The following is a 13,405-nucleotide window of genomic DNA, read 5'->3' as shown; positions in this document are numbered from 1 at the left end:
ATGAGGCAGTTGCAGCCAAACCACTGCTAATGATTGCCGTGGCTGCAGCAGCCCCTGGCTGAGGACACGGCGGGGCTTTGGCCACTGGCCCTGTGTCCTCTGGGCATGCGGCCCCTCACAGGCACTGCTGCCCAGGGGGGCACGGCGAGGACAGGTGGAGCAGGGCACAAAGGCTCTGGTGGGCTGGACACAGGACCCTGTGGGGACAGATCCCTGCAGTGCTGGTGGCAGCACCACAGTGCTATCACTGGCCAGACCCACAGCAGAACCCAGGTCCCAAGTCACTGCACCACACAGACCCCTGTGCTGAGGAGGAAGCTGAGCGGGGTCCAGATCTGGCAGTGGGCAGAGGGTGACACAGGCTCAGGGGCTATCAGGGCTGTTGTGGGGACCTCGGCTCTGGTCCCAGCCCAGAAAAGTGGGTGAGGGAGCACATCACCCCTGCAAGACCCACACACACCCTCCTCTGATTCCCCCATGCCCACATTGATTTGCTCTGGATTCCTTGATTAATTAATGTCAGAGAAATGCAAGGTCTGTTAATTACCCCTGATTAATTAGGGTGAACTTTTAATTGTATCCCTAAGCTTAGATGTGCTGTTCAATAGGCTCTGTAATTAGTGACCCAGCAATCTCTCTTAAACCAATTAGCCCAGTGTAACAAGTGGAAGGAGCTGGGGGCTGCCCAGCGGGCGGGGGTGCTCTGGTGGCCTCTCATAGGGCCCTGCCAGCCAGTGCCATCTGCACAGACCTGTCCACATGCTACATGACCCATATCCATGGGACAGGGAAGTCGGTCATAGTGGGCTGGCCCTGGGGTGCAGTGATGCTGGGGGCTGCAGAGATGGGTGGCCACAGCCACCTGCACTGGCTGGGACTGCCCCTGTGCTCTCCCCAGGGACCTTGGGGGGTTCCATGGCCTTGGGGAGCTCTTCCGCAGGCTGTGAGGTACCTGGTTAAAAACACTACCCAGCCTCCATCCATAGGTCAGCCCGTTGCCCAGCTCACCCTTCCCCACGATGTCCTTCCGTCCTTCTGTCCTTCCAACCTTTTGTCCTTCTGTCCTTCCAGTCCTCCAACCTTCTGTCCTTCCGTCCCTCTAGCAAAATGCTCTGGCAGGCAGAGAAAACTTTCTTCCCATGGACATGTTTCATCATTTGCTGCAGTTTAATATCCAGGTCAGGAAGCAGATGGCAACCAGCCTGGCTATCCTGGCGAGCGGGGACAGCAGTGGCTGTTTCCCAGCGCCCGTTTACCCACTCCAGTAACTGTGCCGGCAGCACCAGCCTCTCGCCCCCTCCCTCGCCCGCTCCGCCCTCTAGCAGCCCCCAGCGAGCTGGGCCACACGGCTGCGCCGGAGGGACGGACACACAGCACGGACATCCCGGGCCATGTGCTGCCCCAGGAGCAAAACCTCTCAGGGAAACGGGAGGAGCGCCCGCTCATCCCATGGCTGGAGAGCCCAGCCACGGTGACCCTCCCTGACTCAAACTCAGCTGGCCTGTGGAAACAGCCTGCACTAAACAGGAGCCGGAGGTGGGGGGCTGCACTGTCCCCCAACCCCAGCTCTGCCAGGCTCGGCAGTGCCATGGCCATGCAGCCTCCAGCGGGGACCAGGTCCTGGCCTCTGGCCCCACACACTTGTCCCGCTGCCTGCTGGTGAACGGTCCCCCCAGCGCCTGCCCGGCGCCACCGGCACTGCCACTGCCTGGAGACTCCTGTCAGAACCACCCAGACCCCAGGAAGTCATTAGTAATTAATTTGGTTTCTAATCCTCTAATCCAGCTGCTCCTTGATTTGATAAGCGAAAAATCTGCTGTGGCCACATGGTCACTGTTCCATGTGCTGTGTCCCCTCAGATACACTGGCAAGGATGGTGCTACCCTGAGCCCAAGGGCCAGACCCTGCATTGCCCTCCCCCGGGGCAGAGGACTCTGGGTCCTGCCCAGCTGTGCTGTACCATGCTGTGTTGTCCTGTGCTGTGCGGTTCTGTGCCATGCCATGCCATGCCATGCTGTGTACAGTTGCTGGAACAGGCGCAGGGGACTGCATTGGCCTCATCTTGATGGGTGCAGGCACAGGATTAACAGGGTCAGACGCTGGTCCCAGCCCTGAGCAAAGGGGTTGAGGGACCATGTGCCCCACCATGTTCTTTCTGGACCTGGAGCCAAGGCAGGACAATTCCCACCTCTGTTTGAGGCTGAGTTTGGGAGCCATCACACACATCAAAGTGCCAGGAGAGGAGCCTTCCCTGTCCCCTGTCACACTGTCCATGGTCCTGCTGTCCCACTGGGGATGGGCAGTCACTGTCTGCGCTTTGGTGGCAGTGGCTGAGAACCACCCCTGCCTGTGCTATCCCAGCAGCTGTGGGCTCCATCCTCCTGTGTGCCCAGTGTCCTGGTTCCCAGTTCTCCCCTGAAGCAGCACTGTGACACAGGGCCCGTGTGCCTGGTCTGGTCCCCTCCAGCCCAACCAGCATTTTGGGCACGGGGCCACATGTTGCTCACAGGGACACCAACAATAAACTGCCCGGCAGAGCAGTCAGCAGTGCGGCCACGGCACACGACGGGATGAGGGAATATCACAGATGAGAGACCAAATCCTTCATTAAATCCCACATTAATCTCTAAGAACAGCAATGTCAAAAATCTTAGCAGCAAAATTAAATTGTGTAGCTATATTTCAGCTGCACAAAATCAATATTAATTATGGTGGGACAGACATTGCTGAGACGGGGTCTGACCCAGTATTTACCGCTGCAGTCCAGCTCCTGCTTGGGAACTTGTTTATATAAAAATAACCGCACATGTTTTTGTGGCTAACGGCCTCAATCCGGCGGGTGTTGGGGCTGAATACAGATGTGCTGGGACAGCGACTCCGCCACAGAAGCAAGGCACCACGTATGGCTGAACAGGGCAGGGGGAAGGTGGCCGTGGTCCCTGGGGAGGGGTCTGAAGGTGGGCTTTGGCCTGGCAGCATCATGTCCTGCTGGTATTGCCACCCCAGCTCCTCCCATCGCCCTTCAGCTTCACACTGGGGCTGCTTGCTGTCTGTGCTGGGCTCTGCTCCCTGGGGATACTCTCTCAGGTAGAATAAAGCTCATGTCAGAAGGTTAAATCCTATGTTTAAACATATTTTCCTTTTAGTTACATTAAAACTGAGTCCCAGTGGGCCAAGAGAACCTGAATGGGCCCTGTCATGTTTGTCATCCCCGAGGAGGGCTGTTCTTTCCTTCAGAAAGCCTCTTTTATCCTGTTTTTCTCATCGTGCTTTGGTGAGCTCTAACCAGTGACAAGCTGGAGTGTGGTCTGCAGTTGAGCCTGCTTGCCCTGCCTTCCCTGCCTTCCCTGCCTGTGGGGTGGTGGTATGGTTAAGAGAAGGAATTTGTTCGGAATGACTCCTATCCAGTGTGGGATTTAGGAGTGGAGGGAAATTGTTGCAACTTCGTCACGGAAATGTGACTCTCTGATGTGGGAGAAGCTGCACAGGGAGGATACCTCTGGTCAGGCTACTGCAAAGAGATGCCTGCCAAAAATCCAGACCCTGGGCCAGGGCTGTGGACTGAGTGTCCCCATGGGCACGGCTGCACAACAGTCAGGGGCACAGAGGGATGTACTTTCTGCTGGAGCAGGGCCAGGGACACATCTGGCTGGGCTGGGGCACATCTGGTCAGGGCAGGGACCCTGCTGCCTGGAGCATGGGCAGCCTGTGTGGGAGCAAGGGTGTCCCCACACACCCTGACCTTGTGGCCCTGGTCTGGGCTGCCGGGCGCTGTGCTCAGCACTGGGGCCGGCCAGTCGGGCATGGGGCATCCCCAGTGCCTGCCACAGGCAGTTAGTGTCATCACATATGAGATGATCCAGAACAGGGAGTTCAGGGGCAAAGGAATTAAAATGGGAGGGAGAGTTTTAATTAGAGAAAGAAGTCAGAGCCTGTAATCAGCCGAGTGAATGACTGCCCGCTTGGGGAATTCTCCATATGTCAAATGGCATCAATCAAAATACCACTTCTTATACAACGGTCTCTGTGCAGGGGGAGGGGCTGCTGTGCCCTGTGCCCAGGGCAATGCTGTGCCTTGGGCAAGACATGCCCCCACTTTGGTCCCTGGGCTCCTGGGCACCCCACAGCACAGCGAAGTGGGGCCAGGGCCAGTTTGTCCTGGGCTTCTGCCCTGGGATCAGTGGCTGTCGTGGTGGGGGTCTGGCTGTGCCTTCTCCAGCTCCCAGCCCTGCTCCAGGTGTCAGGAAAGGGATGGTTTCTTGGGGGCCATAACCAGCCCCTGTGCCGCTCTCCAGGCTCATCACAGGTAACATCACTTGCTGCAATCCCTCGCAGTGGTCAGCAGTGTGCCCTGGCGTGCTGGGCTGGAGCGCGTCTGGTCAGCAGGAGGCTGATGTGTGAGCCCTTTGGTCCTGTGTCCACCTGCAGCTGCAGAGACCCCCGGCCGCCCATGTGGGCCCCTGGCAGCCCTGGCGATGCCTGTCTGGGCCCACAGGAGAGGGGCTGCGGGGTGGGAGCAGCAGGGCCCAGCTGAGCCCAGTCTGACAGTCGGAGCCCAGTGGCAGCACCAAGGCACGGGAGAAGGGCCCTGATGCCAGTGGGGACCAAGGGCTGGCCTTGGCCCTGTCCTTCCTGCCACGTCCTTCCTGCCACACCTCGCGCTTCAGTGGCAGGTGACTGAAGGTCTGGTGACTCCCCCATCCAGGCGACTCCCCCATCCAGGCTGGGCTATGCCCAGCAAACGTCTGTGGATGTTCCTCTAGAAACTTGTTTCATGTACCAATTGTTTGACAGTGCAGAGGTGAAACGGTTCATGTTCTGTTTCTCCAGGAGAAGAGAAGCTTTCCTGGATATGGAGCAGTTGGAGTGGGAAGAAGAGCGCTGCCTTGCTGGGATGTGCAGCCATGTGGGATGTGCAGATGCAGTGGAAGTGACATGAGGCTGGGGCAGCCCCATGGGGACGTGTCTCTCCTGTGGCACAGGACACTCTGCCCACTGAGGTGCCACATCTCCCAGGGTTTCCACACTGTTCCTTCCGCGCTGCCCAAGGACATGGGCTCAATATGTCACGAGGTGCTGACCCGGGGCTCCCTGCCCTCTGCCCCCTGCTCAGGGTGTCTCACTGTGCCAGCAGCTGAGCTCAACAATTTTGACTCTATTTATTACTAAAAAATTATGCAACTGGGTCGCGTTTCTGCTATTTTTTATGCATGAGCCAAGCAGCAAATTCCATTATTTAAAAAAAACTGTTTTAGCTAGTGATGCACTAGACCACGCAAGTAAATGCCCAAAATAATTCCAGCTGACACCTTTATGAAGGCAGAGTGAAGTTTAAAGTCTACACAAGCCTTTCATTTGCAATCTCCTGTCCCTCCTAACAGGCACCTGGCGGTTGTGCTGCCGTCTGGCTCCAGATTCCCTTTGTTGGCTGTGCCTGTGCCTGTGGAGGGTGCAGTCCCCCAACCTTGGTGCCTGCCACACACCCAGGACAGGCTTTGGCCTGGAGACCCTGCTGTCACAGCAAACAGGATTTGCAAACACCAGCAAACATCTGCAAACAGTGCACAGGGGCAAGGGACAGAGTGGGAAGATCTTTAAGGGCAAAAAATCATGCAATGAGGTGGAGAGAAGCTGAGATCCCCAGGCAGGGGGAGCCTGGAGGAAGCCCCTGGCTGGTTTCTGCAGCCTGCTGGGTGCCCTCTTACCCCTGCAGGCTACGTGGGGGACCCTGGGACTCTCCCCAGGCAGGAGCAGCACCCAGTGAGGGCCGGGAACAGGGCAGGAAACCCAGGAGCTCCCTCTCCTCGCTGTCCATCGCCTTTTCTGTGTATTGATGGGAGGTTTCTGGAGTCCCTGGTGGATGATGCTTTGTCCTCTGAGGGTTGGCTGTGCTGGGGGACTTACTCCAAGTGGCAGCAAGGCCTGAGTTAATTATACCAACCTGATTATTCCCAGCTCAATCCCACTCTTTGGCCTGACCTTGCCACTTTAATGAACAGAACATTGAGGTTTTTCTCACCATAAAAAATTTTGGTTGACCCCAAAAGATGACAAACAAACCATAATATAAATAACCTGGCCTCTGGGGAAAGCATCAAAGGTAACTTACCAATTAAACCTTCTCTCACTGATAAATCACCACACTGTGGCACGTGATCCTGGCATGGCTGACATTTCTATAACCCATTTGCCACTGTTCATGTATCAAATGGCTTCCAGTCACCCTAAATTTGGAGATTTTAATCTCCTATATTAAGTCAGTGGTTCTTAGTAATGCAGTGATTTTATTTTTATTGGCTTTGTAAATCAGAGTTATCCATGTCAGTGCCCATGGTCAGTGGAAGAAGCGTTTGTCTGTGAAATTGGGTTGACACAGCCCATTGAGTGTGATGATAAGAGGTGATTTGCGGGGCTGACTGGACAAGCCATTTACACCCAGCAGATTATCATATCACAATACAGAAGTTTCGTTACTGGGAAAACAGCAGAAGCTGTGGCACGTGGAGAAAGACAGTGAAGTGGGGAAGGGGGATCCCTGCTTCTCCATGCTGGTGCTGAGCCCCTGGGATGGGGACAGGACTCTTCAGGGACACAGCATAGGAACGGAAGAATAACACCTCTGACACAGCTGTGTGCAGATCCTGCTGCCGACTGACCTCTGTCCCCCAGCCACTGCGAACATCCTCACCTGGAAGAACCAGACGCTGAACATGCACCATTTTTAGGAGTTATTGTGATATTTTATTGGCTTCAGGGTAAACATCAATTCCTGCAGAGAACTGGGTATCCCCAGGGAAACAACCCACGATTAACAGGACTGCAGCCCGAGCTGGCGCTGCCGTCGAACACGCTCCGGCACCAGCACCAGCACCAGCTGACGGCTGCCCCACAGGGAGCACCTGAGCTGCACCAGGATCCTGCGAGGGCAGGGCTGGAACGTGCCTGTCCCCACAGCTGTGTCCCGGTCCCCGCACAGTGGACGGAGGGTATAGGGGACTCCAGAACAGCGGGCACTGCGGTGCAAGCCCAGGGCAAGGAGTGACACTGAGGCATGGCTCCAATGGCACCGTGCTCCTGGCAGCACCGTGCTTCCCAGCAGCATGGCTCGTAAATCTGTGGCTGAACAGTGGCTGGAGAGGTGGCAGAGAGCAGTGATTAACGGAGCGTACGGAGGGATGGCAGGGACCCCGGCCAGTGCTGCTGGGAGCAGTCAGCCAGGGCGGTTGTGGCTGAGATTTACACGCAGGGCTGGTCATAACTGCCTCTTCTCCTCACAGATGTGCTCCAGAGGGTGCTCTGTGGATCAGGAGGGATGGGGTCAGGAGCTGGGAGCAGCTCAGCTTGTGTTGAGAGGAGCAGCGCTGGATGAGGGTCTGACCAGCTTTGGGGGACCCCAGCTGGGCTGGGCTGCACAGGCCTGAGGTCCCAAAACAGTCAGTGACGGGCACTGGGCTGTCGAGCCCCACGGGCAGCTGCAGCCAGGGACCAGGCATGTATGGACCTGACAGACAGTTACTGTGCAATGTACACACTGTATATAACATAAATGATGTACTGTATATCTGCCTGTGATGGGAAGCACAGAGACAGTTGGTTATTTAACAGCCCTTCCCAAGAAGTGGAATGAGGGTGGCAAGGATGATTGTGCCATCCTCGTCCTGCAGATCAAGGCACAAGAATTGTCTGAAGCCATCACTCATCCCTGTGGAGGTGCTTGGAATGCCTGGCACAGCTGGAGGGATGTTGCGGGGCCATCCCTGTGGGATGCCCAGCACAACTGGAAGGACGCTGCGGGGCTTTTGCAGCTGCTGGTAAAGAACATTGGCGGGTGTTTGGGAGCAGCAATTCTCTGGCAGAGCTGAATAATGTCATCAGCTGTTGAACACGTGTCAGATGACCTTTCCCTGCACTCTCAACAAAATCCCATTAATCAGAAGAGAAGAGCAGAGCTAAGAACTCTTTAACAAAATTATTGTAATCTCTGGGTTTTTCATTCATCATGCAGCAGCTCAGCAGCCGCCTTCACACTCCCTGGGGGGAGTCAGAGGATCCCCCCATCTCTGTTGGATAACACATCCGCCTCCCACTCTGTTCTTCAACTCTGTGGGCTTGGGGCTCCTTTCCTACCAGAGCTTCACAGATTCCTGCTCTCCAGGCTTGCGAGTTCACTCACTTCCTATCCTGGGCAAAGATCTTCCCTGATTGTTGGTCATCACAAACAAGGACAAAATCAAATCCTCAGGTATCTTGTGAATGGGACAGATGGGGAGAAAGTGAGTTCAGAGACTGTGGAAGGAATGTTTCAGCGGGATAATGTGAATGTGATGGTGTCTCATAGAAGAGAAAATACTCCAGGAAGGCTGGAACAAAACAGCCAGGACAGCTGTAATGAAAGTTGGCATTTATACCTCAAATCATCACCAGTTTTTCCACTAGAGTTGCTGACACTTCCCCTCAGAACACCTGAGTGTCAGCACGGGCAGTGGGAGGTGTTTGGTCAAGAGGGTCTCACCCACCTCCAGAGGAGCTGCACCCTGAGGGGAATGGGCCACCTCCTGCCTGCTCCCACCACAAGGCCTGGCAGCTCCTGTCCCTGGTTTCAGGCATCTGAGCCCCCTGAGCAGGGCTCCAGGGATGGGGCTGTGCTTCAGCTGCCCAGCTCCAGTCTTGTGTGTTGGTTATCATGGGCACTGAAACAAATGGTGGACACCTGACCCCAGTGTTCCCAGCGTCCTCTCTGCCCTCTGGCTAGGGCAGACCCCCTTTCCAGGCAGGTCTCCACCCTGGAGTAGCTGCTGCTTTGGCTGGAGCCGTCAGATCCCAGAGCTGCTAATCACCAGCTCCAGCCTGGCTCTGCCTTTTAATTCACAAAACATCTTGAAGAATTAATTTTCAGCTGTAGAGCAGCATTCAGGAATATCCCCCTGGCATCTCCCTGTTCATGAATTCCCCACTTGCAAGGCTTGTGCTTATTTAGTCAGTTAAACACTCCCCAGTTCAGCCTGACTCTTGTAACAAGCCCTATTGTCCCCATGGACACCCTGGGCACAGGGAATGTGCTGGGCTTGTAGCCGAGGGCTCAGGAGCTCATGGGATGGACGCCCCCTCACCCACACCCCACCCCAGGGTGGTCCCTGATGCCAGCTCCATGGTGAAGGTAGCAGCAGTGGTGTGGCTCTGCCCACTGGATTTACCAAGCCAAGCTGGCAGAAAAGTGAGAAGTGAAGGATGGGTAACTCACAGGACCATTTGGAATGAAACACCGATGACTCAAATCCAGCAATTTCCAAAGGCATCCATCACAGCAGAGCAGTCTGACCTCTGGCCCCAGCCAAGGCCACTTATTCATGAGCCATCACCAGGTATAAGCAGAGCCCGTTAATAACGCACCTATCGATCGGCTCCTGTGCCGCCCCAGCCGGGCTCAGATCGATGGTCCTGCCTAAGTACACGTACCACAAAATTTCCAAGAAATACCATTCCTGTGCTTTAGCACGGCACTGAGCTGTCACCTCCTCAATTTATTAACCAACAAGACTCCCATCACAGCCACCTCCAGCCTGGCCCATCCCATCCCGGCAGAGGCCCGCTGTGCCCCGCCTGAGCAGGACACTGCCCCTGAGCCTGGCCTTGCCCTGACTCAGGGGACAGGAGCCCAATGACCACCAACACTGAGCCCGGGGTCATGCAGGGGAGCAGGACTGGGGCACGGGGATGTGCCAGTGGGTGCAGAGCGTGCAACACCCTTAAACACAAACGCACACTGCGGCACCGGGAGCGCGGATGAGATTAGCTCCATGGACCACATCGCTCAACAGTTTATTTCAGGGCTGTTAAACACTGTTTTACATATTTATTAAATTGAAGACAGTTTCTCCCTGCAATTACTCTGCCTGACAAGCTGCTGCTGGTGGCTGGAAGTGGCGTCTGACTCACAGCACTTGCATTTTGGGTATTACCCTGCAACAATGGTGCTCTGGCCACTCGGCAGCAGCCGGGAGCGCTCAGAGGTGATGGCTGAAGGGAAGATTTAGGAGAAAACCATCACGATGCTCCTGGCCCCAGGACTCTGCATTCCACATGCCCAACATGGCACCTCTGATGGATGAGTCCCGCACTTCACTCCAATCTGTTCAGAGTTGGGAATGGCAATCATTTTTTTCAAGCCTTGTCATATATAAAAGCAATTGAGTCAGCAGGCACCAGTTGTCTGGCACAAGGAGAGATTATATTTTTACAAGGTTTTGCAGAAGGTCTATAAAAGTTTGTTCTTTCTTTAAAAAATAAATACAGATTTGACAACGTCTCTCCGAAAAAAAAATGGAAAAAATTAAACTTGCAAATTAAAACATTATGTCTGCAAGGGATGTGCTTAAAGAGTCTTTTTATGGCTGATAGGAAATTACAAGGATTTTGTGTATAAACTGTGTTTCAGGCCAATGCCTTTGGAAAACTTGGAATTTCTTTGACAGTTTTGGTTCTGGATTGTGGAAACACTGTAGTTGCTGTGAGCTTCCTCCTGCAGAGGAGAACAGCTATGCCTGCCCCTCTCCTGGGTGCCTGGGCTCTGTTGGGTTCCCCCCCAGGCAGCAGGACCAGTGATGCTCACTCTAGCAGGGCTGGAGAGGCTGCAAAACTACTGGTGTTCCCTGTTTCCAGCACAGTGGTGACAGCCAGCCAGAGGCAGAGCTGGGGCTGGCACCACAGTGGGCACTGCAATGCCCTGGATCCATAAGGAATCCCCTCAGCCCCTCGCAAGGGACCAGCTGGGATTCCCACCAGGGATGGGAGTGAGAGCCAAGATGGAGAGCGCTGCTGCTTGGCTTGCACAGCCCCCAGCAGCACCTCCCAGCACCCCAGAGCACCTCCCAGCACCCCACAGCATCCCACTGTGCCCGAGGGAGCCCAGGGGAGGCTCTGCCGGGCCTGTCCTGCCACAGCCCGCAGCTGCCAGCGTCGGTTCATCCCCGCTGGTCGCTCCGTGGCTGTTGGAGCTGTACGAAACACTGACATGAATCTGCAGCTATGGATTTTTTTTGACAGAAGCCAAGCCCTCGGGATCGCTGCTCATTCCATGCTCGAGAAGGAGCTGCTCTAGTTATAGCAAATCTTTTTATAATGATCTTTCATTGTAGATGTAGAGTATTAATTATTAGAGAGTATTAAAAAAAGCATTAGCCCTCTGACCCTTGGGGATATTACAGGCTTCTCAAGTATCTCCTGCAGATCTATCAGGGCCAGGGGCTGTTCATCAGGGCAGTGACAGGCGCTGGTGTCAATGGGCACCGCTGGCAGTGGGTGCTGGCAGTGGGCACTGGCACCACTGCTTGTGGAGCCTCTGTGATGAGGGCCATCCCTGCCAGCAGCCCCTTGCCGTGTGCGGAGCAGCAGCAGCCCCCTGCTCCTGGCAGCCCCTTGGAGCAGGCACGTTAAAGATTTGTCTTCACCTTCATTAATGTCGGAATTTATTGCAGAAGGGAGAATTTCTTTATTTTACAAAACCTATAGATGGAACACAAGCAAATTGCTGGCTTTTACTAGCGTATAAACTGGGGAAAACCTCTGAGATATGTCTACATTACACTAAACTGCATCCATAATTCATACCTAAAGGAGAAATTTTTAGCTCCCTCCGAGGTTTGTGAATCTATTATTGATGGGACCGTGTTAGGCAACAATAGGCTCCCTCATATTCACACGCCATTTACTGGCTGAGTCAGGCTGCGGCTCCTCTGCCCAGCAGCGCCAGCCCTCCATTAGATTTTTGCAAGGATTTGGAAGGGATTTAGTAAAGAAGCTGAAGTGATGTGGACTGAGTGAGTTGGGAGAGTATTTCTAGACGGATTCCAACTTCTGGGTTAGTCAATAGATCAGGAATGTGTAAGACTCGCAGAGCAATCATTTCCTATTCAGATCTCAGAGAGCAGCATTTGCTCAGCAAAACTCTGCAGATACACCTCTTCTGAACTGGGAATGTCTGTTACTGGCAGTGACTGGAGGGGAGGTGGCTGCAGTGAAGTAGGCAGAATCACCAAGCCTTTCACTGCACATAACACAGCAGATCTGGCGAGGGGTCACTGCTGGATCTCACTGTATGGAGGCCTTTTGGTCTTTTTCTTTAAAAAGTTTTGAGAATTTGTTTTAAAGTTAGTCAAAGCTAAAACACAAACAGATGTTGAACTGAGCCCCACCATAAGGGGCAGCACCGGTCCCTGCAAGCCACGGCGGCGGTAGGGTGGGGGACAGTGCCCCATGCAGTCCCACGGCCAAGACTGAGCTGTGCTCGGGGACACTGACGTCCCTGCTCCCGTACCTGGGCAGAAGGGAATGTTGAGACAGAGCAGAGGAAGCAACAGTGATCCACAGTATGATTATAAATTAGGGGAAGTGCCTGGCACATGCAGGTATTTACAGAGCATGTAGCCATCAGCTGAAATCTAAGCTAAAGGCTGCAGTTAACAGAAGAATCCCATCCTTCCTGACCCATCAATGCAGAGCTGAATTAGATCCAGGAACCACAATGCAAATCTCAGTGCTACAAATCTCGCTGACAATATGTTTTGTTCCACAAAGAGATGCAAAGCCAAGTAAAAAACCCACACAACAATCCTTATCTGACAGATTTCCCTTTGATTAGCTTTTAATTGCTCATTAAGATTTGGGTGGTTTATGCCTTTTCTTCGTGTCAGAGCACCATCCCTGCAGGGCTATGGTGGTGGCTGGCCAAAAACCCCTGCTCCAGTGAACCCCACTCCTGCCAGGAGCAGCGCTCTCGCTGCTGGTAGCAGCTACCCACTGATCCTGCCTCGGGTGCTGCTCTCCTGTTTGGGTGGTGCTCTTCATACCTCCCCCTCCCGCTGTATTTCAGCACTGGTCAGGGATAGTCAGCAAGGATGGAAACAAATTACTGCTGTAGGAGCTGCACAACAAAATCTTTCTGGAATAAAACACATCAGTGGTGGCTCAGAGCCAAGGTGGTTATTGCAGAATTTCCCTGGCATTACCCAGATCCAAGAGATTATGCTGCCTCTATTTGCTGGCTCAGGTGGAACAGGATGCCCAGCACTTGGGGCTGGTGCTGCTCTGTGCCCAGCAGAGCCCTCCGGACGTGCTCTCAGAGCTGCCCTGACCAGGTGAGCCAGGCTCTCTGAGCCAGGCTGTTGTGCCATGGGTGCTGTGCTCAGGGTGCCAGCTGGGGAGGGCAGGATGTGGACACTGGCCATCCAGCACTGGCTGTGCAGCCCCTCGGTGCCACCGCTGCCAGCAGTGCCCGCCCTCGCAGCTGTGAGGAGGCAGATGCTTGGTTCCTCCAAACACCTAGATTAGCAGAGACTGAGCATGTCAGGGGCTTCGTGTGTTTGTTTATGAGAGGTTTGCATGAAATTTTAGGATTTACAAAGTAGTC

This window comes from Manacus candei, unplaced genomic scaffold (assembly GCF_025592945.1).
Source record: "Manacus candei isolate 608988 ecotype Guabito, Panama unplaced genomic scaffold, ASM2559294v1 h1tg000002l, whole genome shotgun sequence".
Lineage (NCBI taxonomy): Eukaryota > Metazoa > Chordata > Aves > Passeriformes > Pipridae > Manacus > Manacus candei.
The sequence above is the reverse complement of the archived record's forward strand: the minus strand, read 5'-3'. Positions refer to the sequence as shown.